The 14383-nt window shown below is 33.0% G+C and overlaps 1 non-coding gene across 1 annotated transcript; it reads left to right on the forward strand.

Moving 5' to 3' along the window:
* Positions 1-14241: 14241 nt before the first annotated feature.
* On the forward strand, positions 14242-14374 carry LOC125998464 (small nucleolar RNA SNORA51). Its single transcript, XR_007492031.1, has one exon. It is a non-coding gene; the product is annotated as a small nucleolar RNA SNORA51 (small nucleolar RNA).
* Positions 14375-14383: the final 9 nt, after the last annotated feature.

The raw sequence follows: 14383 nt of genomic DNA on the forward strand, positions 1-14383 counted from the left end.
GAGAAGCAGCAAGTGAAATGAATTAGAAATTCAACTTCTAAATTTTGAAGGGCTGTTAAGGAAAAAAAATACTGCCAATATGCATGCATATAGCCTTATAGTTCACCACTTTGAGTGACAATATTTCTATTGGATAATTCAAAACTTCTTTACTCTTTCAATAAAATGAGAACTATAAATATCTCAAAATCTATACCTGGCAAACATGTTCTTGGCAAATGAGAAAATGGTCTTGTCTAGTCCTACATTAACTATTACTCCTACTACAATCCAGCACTAGCCAGCCATAAAAGGGGTCTCCACCTTAAGTAAGACCCTAATTATAATTGGGGTGGAGAGATGTTGAAAGTAGATAAAACAGTTGAAGCAACAATTGGACTGAACTGTTTCTGCTCCTTGCTATGCCTGTTCTCTCTGATTTTAACAGACCTTCATCAGTGTTCTTTTTAATTATTTATCCCCTTTAAGGTTCCTTTGACTTGGCCCCCAATATGCACTTTCCCAGGCCCCAAACCCATCTCCCTCTCCCCTTTTCTCTCTCTCCTGGACTTTGTTGTCAAAGGCTGATAGGCTTCTCTATTTAAAAAGATTGAAATCTTATGTCAGAGTCTTGACTGAAAGGCCCCCATGGACACTGGCAGTGAGGGCCATCTCTGGAAGCTGGTCTCTGAGTCTTGAATTCCACCGAAGTGCAAATTATAGTGACCACATTAATTGCTGGCATCATATAGTTGTCCACACACGGAATCAGACACACCTAACCAGATTAAGGTGGAGTAAGACATGTCAATTTACTAAAAACGGAACCGATTATCTGCCTTTAAAATTATACTACAAATTGATACAGAGGGTTTAGCAAATGAGTGGACAAATTCCTTGTCACATACTTCTCCAAGTACTTAGAGGTCTGTAAACTTGCTTTCTATTCATGCCCATTGTTTAAGGGAATAAATCAATAATTACCTTAGCTGTTTTCCTTGATTTCTACCTTTTGTATTGGGTTTTAACTACAAAGAGAAATAGACGTGTGTTTCTAGCTTATAGGCCAAATGTTATACCTACTTCTTTTTCTTCATTTACCAACTCAGTGATTCAACTAGAAAAGTGTGACCAAACCTGTCTAGCCTAATACATACCTTATAAACCAAGTTATTTATTACAAATGTTCTATTACTCCCTGAATAGGTACAAGTTTTTCTTCCCTATTTTTGTTCATTGCTTTAATAGAATTTGAAAGCAGATTTAGAGGTTTATAGGTACTGTCTCATTGGTGACTTTTCCTTTTAAATGCCCCTTCTTTTCTTCCAAGTGGCTTTTCCTTTTAAATGACCCTTTTGTCTTCCAATTTATCTGTCTAAATAAGGAAGGGGAACAATGATAACTATTTGTTAAATAAATATAAGTTAATTATTGGCAATCATAAAGATATTTACACCTCAAATAAACTTGAAACAAAATATAAATGACAAGCTTAAAGTGACAAATATGCATATTCATAAAACCTAGGGCTATCTTCCTGCCTCCAGTTTTCCATGTCTCTCTTAAACTGTTTCTTTCTAGCACCTTCTCTCTTCTTCTTTATAATGCATATGCAAATAATTTTATCACTGTGGAAAGATTCTAGAAGTCAGAAGTAGAACTACAACCTATGGAACTAAGCCCTTATTTAATTAACTTACATTTAATTGCATAGTGATACTATGGCAAATTTGAAGAAAATATAGCATTTCAATTCATAAGACTTATGCTGTTATTGCAGACAAAAGTCACCTAACCTCTTTTATTGTGTAAGTCAATTGTCATGGTATCAGGTAACAAAAGAGATGTCTTAAATTAAGATATCCTAAATTACAATATATTCACTAATTTGTGTGATTAATGTGATCTTAGAAAATCACTAATGTCATCTTTGTATATCTAAAAAATAAGGACCATTTCAGAATTCATAATATGGAGTTACAAAATCTAAATTAGTACATAGCTATTTACATAATATATCAGAGTTCAGACTTGTCAGGGTCCCAAGTTTGATTTACAGCACTGCATAGCTTCCCAAGCACTGTCAACCAGAACATATTTAAATCATTGGGTTTACACATTGACTCATCTACATCCAATTAAATGTGGGAAAAATGGCAAAGATGCACTGGCCCCTGAAAACTATCAGTGAGACACAAAGGAAAATTAAAAAGTCATCAAGCTTTAAATTTTTTAAACTAAATATTTCAAGTGATAAATGGGATAGCAAAATATCAAATATATAAGGGAAATAAAAAAACATACTCTGCTCTCTGCCCTACATGTAATGGCTAACAGATGAAATAGAAAGAATAAAACAAAAGTAAATATCAACAACTATGACAAAGTAGGGGTCAATTCAGTCTTTCCAAATAATACAAATTGTAATAGAAAAGATAAGACAGGAATAAAACAGGCAAGTGCTGAAGTGTGTAGATTTAATTTGATCTAAGAAAATATTATGGGAATGGAGTAGTCAAAATTAAAGTTCAGAAAGTTTGAAAATAGCAGGTATTTATCTATAATATCTTGTAATAAAGAATAAATATTAGGTATTTTGTGCCTAAACCCAAAAGTACTCAAATCTTACTCTTATCTCTTAACTCAGGGAGTGAGCATATAGGATGGGAGTGATCAAACCCATGCTGGTTACTTGCATGACAGTCTAACCCATGTTAAAGGTGACCCAAAAGGAACAAATTTTTTAATAGGTCAAAATTATAGAAATGTTCTGATATGCATTCAGGCTATAATAAAAATCAAGGACTGGCAGGAAGTTTAGTAAAAAATAAAAAGAGATAAATTCAAATTAGTGTATTAGAAATATAAACTAATCACGTCTTTATAAAGACAGGTGCTAGGAACTATGGAATGAAGGGCTTTATATGTAGGAAAAGTAAAAGTCAAAATGTTATTATGTTCTAGAATTTTCTATCACAGAGTCTAAACTATCTTATGTGTGCTTACACATGTGAATGAGTGTTCTCATCTGTAAATTTATGGACACCTGTAAAATCATTCCTTATTTACACTTTTGTGACTTCTTTTTATTTGTTTTGATAGGAATAAGTTTTTATTCTCTTTTCTGTTTTGCAAGAGCTTCATCATATGCTGTTTCATTAAAAGCTAGAAGATTGGGATTTCTGGGGGGGCTTCTCAGCTAGCTTCTCAGTGCTGATGGCTGCAACCTGCAGCCTTCCTCCAGTATTCAATTTCTTTGTGTTCAGGCTTGACCCTAGGATGGAAGAGTTGGCAGCAAGGGGTGCTCCCCATGAAAGAAACAGTCTGCATCACAAGAAAAGGTGCAAAATGGCCCATGGGGTTGTACAGTCTCTATGTCTAGTCCTGCTGTTGCTTTCTTGCTGTTCTACCTCTGCTTCACCTCTGAGCTGTTTTTATTAGCCAGAATTTAACGTAAATCACCTGAGGGGCAGGGCTGATATAATTAAGGGTATTGTGCTAATTAACTCAGAAAAAGTGAAAGGAAAAAAGAAAATATAAAGAGTGATTTTATTAATTTCTTTAATATTACAAATGACAGCACATGTGTATACACATACATCTTTACACATCATCAAAGCCTCTTCCATGAGGGTACATAAAATATAAAACAGCTTTATATTCCTATGACTAAAAACAGATTCTGTCTTGAAAACTGACTTCAAGTATGGAAGTAAATCAAATATTTCTCTCACTTGAATTCTGTTTAAAATGCAAATGCAAAAGAATAAAAAACAATCTGCAAAAGATCTTTTGTATAGCTATAATGATTGTACTTACTAATTTTCATTTTCAATTTTGGGGCCAGAGTGCAGTGCTTTGGGCTTATTACTGGCTTGATAATAAGGTATGTTTCTGGCAGAGCCTGTAGCACAATACTGTACTGGGGTTAATCTTGGGCCTTCTGAATGCAAAGTATAAAGTCTTACACTTAAGATATTTCCCAAACTTAAAATAAACTTTTTTTTTTTTTTTTTTTGGTTTTTGGACCATATCCAGTGGCCATCAGGGGTTATTCCTGGCTCTGTTCTCAGAAATTGCTCCTTGGCAGGCTCAAGGGACCATATGGGATGCTGGAAATTGAACCCAGATCCATTCTGGGTCGTCTGCATGCAAGGCAAATGCTGTACCACTGTGTTATCTCACCGGCCCCTATAATAAACTTTTAAGAAAAAATGTTTTACAATCTTCTGTTATTTTATTAGTGAAAGTATAATTTCCTCTTTTCATTGAGAACTCAAAATAATATTCAGAAATATATCCTTTTATTGTCCTGTTTTATAGATAAGGAAACAGAGGCAGTTGTTGGATGAAAGTGACACAAATAAGAAATGTTGGATTAGGCAATGACATTCTGGATCCCAAACAGTTCCTAAATACTTCACCAAAACATACATCATATACTTATCTGTGAATATTAAAACGATGAAAAATAAAAATGTATGAGCCCCTCACCCATAAAAATTCTGATTTTTAATTGTATTATATAATTCAAGACTCCATTGCTACCAATTTTCCTAGATAGATGGTGATGTTTTGGTCTATAGACCACAGTGAAAAACAATACCCTCTATTAAGCTGCTCATTTCTGGGTAGAAGTAGAATATTATTATGTAAAAGTGTGAACTCTCATTTTCAGTAATCTTCATTTCAAGAAAATACTTTAGATCACTGATAGGGATATTACAGATTTTGTTTGAAAGTATTAGCTTATTCATTGAGCGTGATGATAGAACCATTTGAATCATTATGAATATTTAGGACTCAAGCTGTGTTTGTATTTTTCCTCTATATTCTCACAGTACTCCCTCTATTTTTATATATTGCAAAACAACTATGAACTCAGCACACTAATTGCAATGTATCAATATTATAAAGTGCTTCTAAAATTATAGAAGACCATCCACCTGGAAATGGATTGTGTAGCCTCTTTCTATACATCAGTACAATGAGAACCCAATATGGCAAACAGAATAAAAATATAAAATAAACCAGAAATAGTTTAATACCAATGAAAAGGTAAGAAAACTTAAATGTTAGAGAAAATTTGGTAAAAAAAATAATCCATCCCTTCCCTCATGCGGAACTTTTAAATTATTGGCTAAAATAAAATAATATGGGCTTCTCTGTATGAGAAAATGCCAATCAAAACAACAAAAAGTCTGATTAATATATTAAGTGAATTCTTAAGTATAGAAAGTGGAGATTATTAACATAAACTACTCTAAAAGAATTGTTTACAGAAATTCTCCAGATGGAAAAGGAACAAAGGAAGAATAAAAGATGGACACAAACATCTGAACAGAAGTGACAATAGAATCAGTAAAAATATAAGTAAAATACATTATTTCTCTTTGCTTTAGTTTTACAAATTATACTTGATGGTGACTAAATTATTATAAATAGATAAAATATTTTACCATTCACAAAAATTAGTGATATATAGAAATTATATCAGTAATCATCATATCACAGATTAAGTATTTAAGTAATAAAGTAATAATTAAGAATTATACAGCATATATGCTCAAAATAATTATAATTAAATAAAATAATAGTTTTTTTTCAGGAATGGGGAATATGGCCACATGCTACAGTGCTTAAGTACTACTCCTAGCTCTGTGCTCAGGGATCATACCTGGCAGTCTTGGTTGACAATATGCTATAAAACTGTAATTGATTATATGCAAAGCAAGTGCCTAAATCCCTGTACTATCTTCCCAGAACAAAGCTAGTGCCTTAAAAAATTGAAGTAGTACTCATGTACACACACACATAAACATACACACACATACAACTGAGAAAGAAAACAGAAACAATTCAAAAACAAATAATTAAAATGGAGGCTTAAATTTAACATATCAGTAATTATAATTAAATGGTATACATATGTAAATAAAATGCAGAGATTACCAAAGGCGATTAAAAGATATGACCCAGATAAATGCTACCTGCATGAAATTCTCATTAAAGATAAGTTTGAAAGCAAAAGAATAGAAGAAGATAATATTCAAAAAATATGCAAGACTATTTTGCATTAAAATTATACTTAATAGAAAATAAGATAATTACTGGTGTCCAGTGACACTATTTACTCATTAGAGAGTCAATCCATACAGAAAATATATTATTCCTAAATCAATATTCACTCCGAACAAGAGAGCCTATATAATATATTAACAAAAAAGTGATAAAACTGAAAAGAGAAATAAACAAGTCCTCAGATATGATTAGAAATGTTAAGACTGTTCCTAAAAAACTTGGTGGAATTAAGAGGAAAATCAACAAGATAAAGAAACTCAAACTACTTCTTGAAATGAGCAGTATCTAATGATGTTTAGATAGCTTTCAAAGTTTCTATGAAATAGTTACCAAATGAAAACTATACCCAGAAAAATATATATCAATAAGCTTAAAATAATTCCTTTAATATAAAAATGCATGCTTTACTATTGCTCAATTGAATAAAACAAATAATAATTAACCATACAGAAGAAATATTTCTAGGACCATATAATAACATATTTTATAAAATTATGAGTCAAAGATTAAAGGTATAAGAAACAAATGAACTCAATAAAAATGAAAATGCATTAAATTTGGTAGGACACAGTTGTATTAGTAGTAAAGGAGTCCATAGTGATTTAATCATTTTAATGTATGAATTATCTTAATTCATTCATTAAATGAGAAAATGCCCTCAAGTCAAGTATCTAGAAACGATTACATGACGATAGAAAAGTAAAATATAGCATAAAATATAGGAAAGAAAAACTTAGAAATTAATAACAGTTTCAACAGAAAAAACAAGCCTCTGAAAAAAGGATCAAAAATGTCATTACTCAGTTGAAAAACCTATTAGCATTAACAAATTACAAAGAAGTATACACAAATTATTGATAATTGGATTAAATTAGTGGATATTGCTAGGGATTCTATAAAACATCAAATGTATATAAACTATCAGTTATTCTATCCATAAATTTGAGTCTTTATTTAAAATGGAATAACTTCTCAAAAATCACAAGACTATCACAAATTACCCAATAAAAACAGATAAGAAAAATCTACTATTAATAAGGTAAATAAATAATTTAAAAAATACTCCATTTAAAATATCCAATGACTGTGAAGTATTTAGCTAAACTTTATAAATAAGATTTATTAATAACTTCCTTCAATCTGTTTTATAAATTAATAGAGAATGGAATTCCCCACAATGGGATTTATGAGACTAGTATATGTATCTAGATAAAAGTAATACAAAACCAAAACAATAATGAGAAGGAAGCTAGGTAACATCCCCCTCAGAAATACAGAGGCAAGTGTCTCTGAACAAAATTCTAGCAAATAAAATTTAGGAATATAATAAGAATTATACAACATTACCAAGGAGGACTTATTCCACGTATGTAGGTTGGTTCAATAATTTGAAAAAAATCAATGTAATCCCACCATATACCCAGGCTAAAAAGAAAAAAAATAATACATGATCAAATCAATTAATGCAGGAATAAAAATCCTTTAATCCTTTAATAAAACTCAGCAAATCAGTTTTATGATTAAAACACTCACAGAAAAAAAATTAATATATGAAAGCTTACAGAATTTGATAAAGACTCTACAAAATATAATAGTTAACAAGTATAAAGGACTGGCTTCCTGTATATATATAACAAGTATAAAGGACTGGCTTCCTGTATATGCAGGCATAAGTTTTATTCTCTAATTTAACTATTATTATTCAAGATAAAGAAGTTTAATTTCTAGCCAGTGAGTAAGGAAAGAAAGTGAGGGAGTCATTTAAATCAGAAATGAAATAACATATTATTATATACTTTCTGGCATGTTTATTCTTATACTGAGAGTTTCAAAAGAATCAGCAAATTCTCTCTAAAATTACTGAGTGTGTTTATCAAGAGCTCTGTGTGGAAGATATACTTTGTTAAAAGATATCAATTGTTTCCTCACAAACTAGCAATAACATATAGTGGCAAATTAAAAATAAAATATAATTTTTAATAACTCAATATACTAAAATAATCCTAACAAAAATATGGTAGAGATTTTATGCTTGACATGTGGTAAAATTAATTTTAAAAAACTAAGTAAAGGGAAGAGACAAGGTACATCATATTCATGGACAAAGATTCAACATAGTTACCAGCTGTCTAAAATTGGTAGGTAGTTTTTATGAATTTTTATCAATTATTTTAACAAGTTTTGGTGAACAATGTATTAATTTTCTAAGATGTTTGTGAAAACTCAAATTAAAATAGCTGAAAGAATTTGGGAAGGTTGAAATGAAAGATGAAACTAGTTAATTTCAAAATGATTAAAGCTACAATATTAAAAATAAAAACTGGCAGAGATACAAATATGATGAAGTTCAAGGAAATAAAAAATCAGGAAGTATAAAAAAAGTTATGATGAATCTGGATTTTTTAAAGGGGCTAAGAAAATTAAGTGGGGGAAGATACTAAATTTATTAATATATTGAAAAAATAAAATGTTAAGTGTGCCAAAGATCTCACATCTTACAGGAAAATCAACTCTAAATGTATGAATCTGATTTTAAAAATCTAAAATGATGTGAGTTAGAAAAAGAATTCATGCGTAAATCAAGGAGATCTCTTATAACTGAAGACACCATGACAAGCCCTATCAAGTTTCCAAGTCCACCAAAATGCACAGATCCAGGGTAAGAAGACCCTCCAAAGCGGTCATGAGGAAGGACAATGCAAGAATTACTAAAACAAATGAAAGAAACCCTAGCAACCGAGTATAAGAAATTCATGGACGAACAACTCAGCCAAATTAAAGAAGAAATGTTAAAGAACATGAGAGATTCCATACAAAAAGAAGTGAAGGATTTAAAAGACAAAATAACAAGCCTTACGAGTAGAACCACAGAGTTGGAGAGCACATCGATGAACTCGAAGGAAAACTGCAATATAAAAAATGATCAAGAAACCAACAAAGAAATAAAAGGCAAAGCACTGGAAGGAAAAATCCAAAATTCTAATGAAACAAGGACAAAAGAAACAATCTAAGAATTGTGGGTATACAGAAGGGGAAGAAATAGGGAAGGGGGGAAGAACAAGTAGTCAGGAGATAATAACAGAGAACTTTCCCACCTCTGGAAAGACAATTTAGGACAAATCCAAGAAGTCAAGAGAGTCCCTAATAAAATAGACCCTAATAAACTCACACCAAGACACATAATAATCCAAATGGCGAAAAACAAAGAGAAAGAGGAACTCCTGAAAGCAATAAGGGAGAAAAAAATCCTCAAGTACAAAGGAAAGGACATAAGAATCAAACCAGATCTCCCATTTGAAATAATTCAAGCAAGAAGACAGTGGAATGACGTATTTAAACGACTGAGTGAAAGAAATTTCCAACCCAGGGTCCAATACCCAGCAAAACTATCATTCATATGGGAGGGCAGACTAAATACATTCACAAATATGAACGAACTTGAACTATTTGTGCAAACTAAGCCGATCCTAAGTGACTTACTCAGAGACGAATTACACAATCCAAACCCCCGATTGTAACAACAACCACGCCACACAATACAACTGCACAACAGTCCCTCTTTATCAATAATTTCCCTAAATGTTAATGGACTAAACTCTCCAATTAAAGACACATAGTAGAGAACTGGGTTAGGAAAAATAAACCGGACTTCTGCTGTCTGCAAGAAACACACCTACAGTTACAGGATAAGCACAGGCTTAGAATTAAAGGATGGAAAGTAATTATTCAGGCCAATGGAAAACAAAAAAGAGCAGGGACAGCCATTCTTATATCAGACCAAATTGTATTCAACCTCAAGAAAGTGATCAGAGACAAAGAGGGGCACTACTTACTGACCAGGGGAACATTAGATCAAGAAGTGCTAACCCTGGTCAATATCTATGCACCTAATGTAAAATCACCAAAATATGTGAGGCAACTACTGACAAACCTGGAGAAACACATGAAGGGAATTGTGATAATAGTAGGGGACCTCAATACTCCACTATCACCACTGGACAGATCCACCAAACAGAAAAATAGTAAAGAAATAAGAGCTCTAAATGAAAAATTAGAAGAATTAGGGCTAATAGACTTATATAGAGCCCTCCATCCCCAGAAAGTAGAATACACATTCTTCTCAAACCCACATGAACCTTCTCCAGAATAGATCATGTCTTAGGATACAAAGCCAACCTATATAAGACCACAAAGGTAAGGATCATTAGAAGTACCCTTTCAGATCACTATGCAACAGAGCTTATAATTGATGTCAAGAAGAAGCAATGGAGGAAAACTAATACCTGGAGATTGAATAACATACTGCTTAACAACAGCTGGATCAAAGAACAACTCAAGGAGGAAATAAAAAATTCCTTGAGACGAATGACAATGAAGAGACAACATGTCAGAATTTATGGGATACAGCAAAAGCAGTATTTGGGGGAAACTCATAGCATTACAGGCCTATGTTAAGAAACAGGAAAATAACAAAACCAACAGTTTAAAAGATCACCTCAAAGAATTGGAACAACAGCAACAGAGAAATCCAACCACAACCAGAAGGCAAGAAATCATAAAAACCAGAGCAGAAATAAACAACATAGAGACTAAGAAAACAATACAAAAAATCAATGAGACCAGGAGTTGGTTTTTCGAAAAAATAAGTAAGATCGACAAACCATTGGCAAAACTTACCAAAAATAAGAGGGAAAACACCCAAATCACTAGGATCACGAATGAAAGGGGAGAGATTACAACAGAACCCCAAGAAATACAACATATCATGAGATCATATTATGAACAACTATATTCAACTAGGCTAGAGAACCCACCAGAAATCGACAGATTCTTGGACAAACACCCTCTTCCAAGACTGGAAAAGGAAGACCTAGAAACTCTAAACAGTCCAATCACTTCAGAGGAAATTGAAGACGTAATTAAAAGACTCCCTAAGAACAAATGCCCAGGCCCAGATGGATTTACAGGTGAATTCTATCAAACATTTCAAGAAGACTTATTACCACTGTTCCATAGGTTTTTCAAAACCATAGAAAAAACAGGAATCCTCCCCAACTCCTTTTATGAGGCTAATATCACACTCATTCCTAAAGAAGGCAAAGACACCACCAAAAAAGAAAACTACAGACCAATCTCACTAATGAACATTGATGCAAAGATACTAACAAAATCTTAGCAAACCGAATCCAACACCTCATCAAAAAGATCATACATCACGATAAGTGGGATTCATACCAGGAATGCAAGGTTGGTTCAACATACGTAAATCAATAAAGATTATACACCACATCAACAACATGAAGGACAAAAACCACATGATCATATCAATCGATGCAGAGAAGGCGTTTGACAAAATCCAACATCCGTTCATGTTAAAGACACTCAGCAAAATAGGGTTAGAAGGCACCTTCCTTAAGATAGTTACAGCTATTTATGAAAAGCCTACAGCCAACATTATACTTAATGGCGAGAAGCTAGAAGCATTCCCACTAAGGTCAGGAACTAGGCAAGGCTGTCCACTCTCTCCACTCTTATTCAATATAACCTTAGAAGTCCTAGCAATAGCAATCCGACAAGAGAAGGGAATCAAAGGAATTCAAGTAGGGAAAGAGGAACACAAGCTAGCTCTATTTGCTGATGATATGATGATATACATCAATAACCCTAAAGAATCCACAGAAAAACTCCTAGAAACAATCAACCAATACAGTAAAGTGGCTGGATACAAAGTCAATACACAAAAGACAGTAGCGTTTTTATATACAAACAATGAAGTTGAGGAGAGAGAGATTAAAAAATACAATTCCATTTAAGATAGTATCAAAAAATATCAAATACCTAGGAATCAACCTTACAAGAGAAGTGAAAGATCTATACCAGGGAAACTTCAAAACACTTCAGAAAGAAATTGAAGACGATCTAAAGAAATGGAAGAACATCCCATCCTCATGGATAGGTAGAATTAACATAGTCAAAATGACTATTTTACCCAAACTGCTATATAGATTTAATGCAATCCCTATCCAAATCCAGACACAATTCTTTAAAGAAATAGAACAATCAATTATAAAATTCATTTGGAACCATAAAAGACCCAGGATAGCTAAACACATTCTGAAAAATGAGAAGTTGGGAGGTATCTCCTTACCTAACTTGAAACTATACTATAAAGCCATAGTAATAAAAACAGCATGGTACTGGAACAGAGACAGGACCTCAGACCAGTGGATTAGAACAGAATTCCCAGACATAAACCCCCAGATATATAGCCAACTAATATTTGATAAAAGAGGCAAGAATATGAAATGGAACAAAGAAAGCCTATTCAACAAATGGTATTGGTACAACTGGAAACTCATATGCACGAAAGTGAAAATCGACCCATATCTCACTCCTTATACAAAAGTCAACTCAAAATGGATCAAAGATCTGGAAATCAGACCTGAATCTATAAAGTTTATCGAGAATAAAATAGGCAGAACACTCGAAGACCTTTATATCAAAAGGGTCTTTGAGACCGGAGCACCAATGGCAAAAACGTTAGCATCAACTATAAACAAATGGGACTATATCAAACTAAAAAGCTTCTGCATGGCAAAAGAAACCCTACTTAATGCAAGAAGACAGCTAACAGAATGGGAAAAAAATCTTTTCACTTGATATATCAGATAAAGGGCTGATATCTAGAACATACAAAGCGCTCAGAAACCTGAGCCCTTCAAAACCAAACGAAGCCATAAAAAAATGGGGAGACGAAATGAATAGACATTTCTCTGAGGAAGAGAGAAGGATGGCCAACAAACACATGAAAACATGCTCACCTTCGCTCATCATCAGGGAGATCCAAATCAAGACAACAATGAGATACCACCTCACACCAGTGAGGTTGGCTCACATCAAAAATAATGGGAACAACCTTTGTTGGAGAGGATGTGGTATGAAAGGAACTCTCATTCATTGCTGGTGGGAATGCCCCTTGGTCCAACATCTATGGAGAAAAGTCTGGAGAGTGCTCAAAGAACTTAGAATTGAACTGCCATTTGACCCAGCAATTGCTCTCCTAGGCATATATCCCCAAGATGGAAGGACATTCATTCCAAAATACATATGCACCCCACTATTTATTGCAGCACTCAGTATAATAGCCAAATCTTGGAACCAACCTCGATGTCCAACGACAGATGAATGGATCATTAAGATGTGGTACATATATACAATGGAATATTACATGGCAGTTAGAAATGATACAATCACAGACTTTGCAGCAACGTGGATGGACCTAGATCATGTTATGTTAAACGAAGTAAGTCAGAAGACAAAAGAAAAACACAGAATGGTAGCACTATTCTGAAACACCTAGAACACATAAAAAACAAAAAAATGACATTGAAGAAGCATAACTGCTAGAACCACAAAGAAAGACTTCATAAACTCCATTCCCTGATCTGCACAGCCACCAAGATCTTTAGAAACAGGACTGATTTTACCATCCAAGATAAAGTAGAAGTCTTCCACATACCACGAAAGCAGCAAGAGGAGAATAAATGATCTATTTTTTTGACGTCTTTATTTTGGTGTGGAGATTACGGTTGATGTCTCCAATATTTTATTTTATTTTGTTTTGTCTTTCTCTTTCTTTTTTGCACTTGAGTATGATTTGATTTCAGAACCGAGATTATTGTGTGGTGCCTGTCTTTATTGCTGTGGTGCTTATCGGTTATTTAATTCGATATTTTTTTTGTGTGTGTATTGTTGTGGTATTTTAATTACTTTTTTCACATCCTCTCTCAAACTGAGGTTGGAAGCCTCTAGACAGGACTCTGCCTATTTTCAGCATATTTGATTTTTGACTGAGAAAAGGACATATTAGGTGATGGGTATTCCCCTGATTCAATGTGAATATGTACCCAAAATACTACAGTGAAAGATATGTAAGCCATTATGAAAAAAAAATTGTGTTTTTAATCAGAAATTTTCTTTGACTTACATGTATTATTATTATATCAATTATATTATATGTTATGTTATGTCACTATATTATGTTATATTAGTTTACCTCATTATGTTAATCAATTTTGTCCTTTAAATGAATTCTTACTTTAAAAAAAAAAAACAAAAAAAAAACAACTTTAGTTTGCTCTGAAGAAAAAAGAAAAATAAAATAAATAAAAGATAAGATAAGGCCTCCCAAATCTTACCACAGGCTGTGTTCTTTACACTGGCTGTATAGAAAGAGGAGGTACAGTAAAGGCACCCCATATACACCTCAACACAGGCCCCTTGCCGGGTATGTATTGTGAATTGGGGGACAAAAAAAAAAAAA

Source organism: Suncus etruscus, chromosome 20, assembly GCF_024139225.1.
Source record: "Suncus etruscus isolate mSunEtr1 chromosome 20, mSunEtr1.pri.cur, whole genome shotgun sequence".
NCBI classification, from domain to species: Eukaryota; Metazoa; Chordata; class Mammalia; order Eulipotyphla; family Soricidae; genus Suncus; species Suncus etruscus.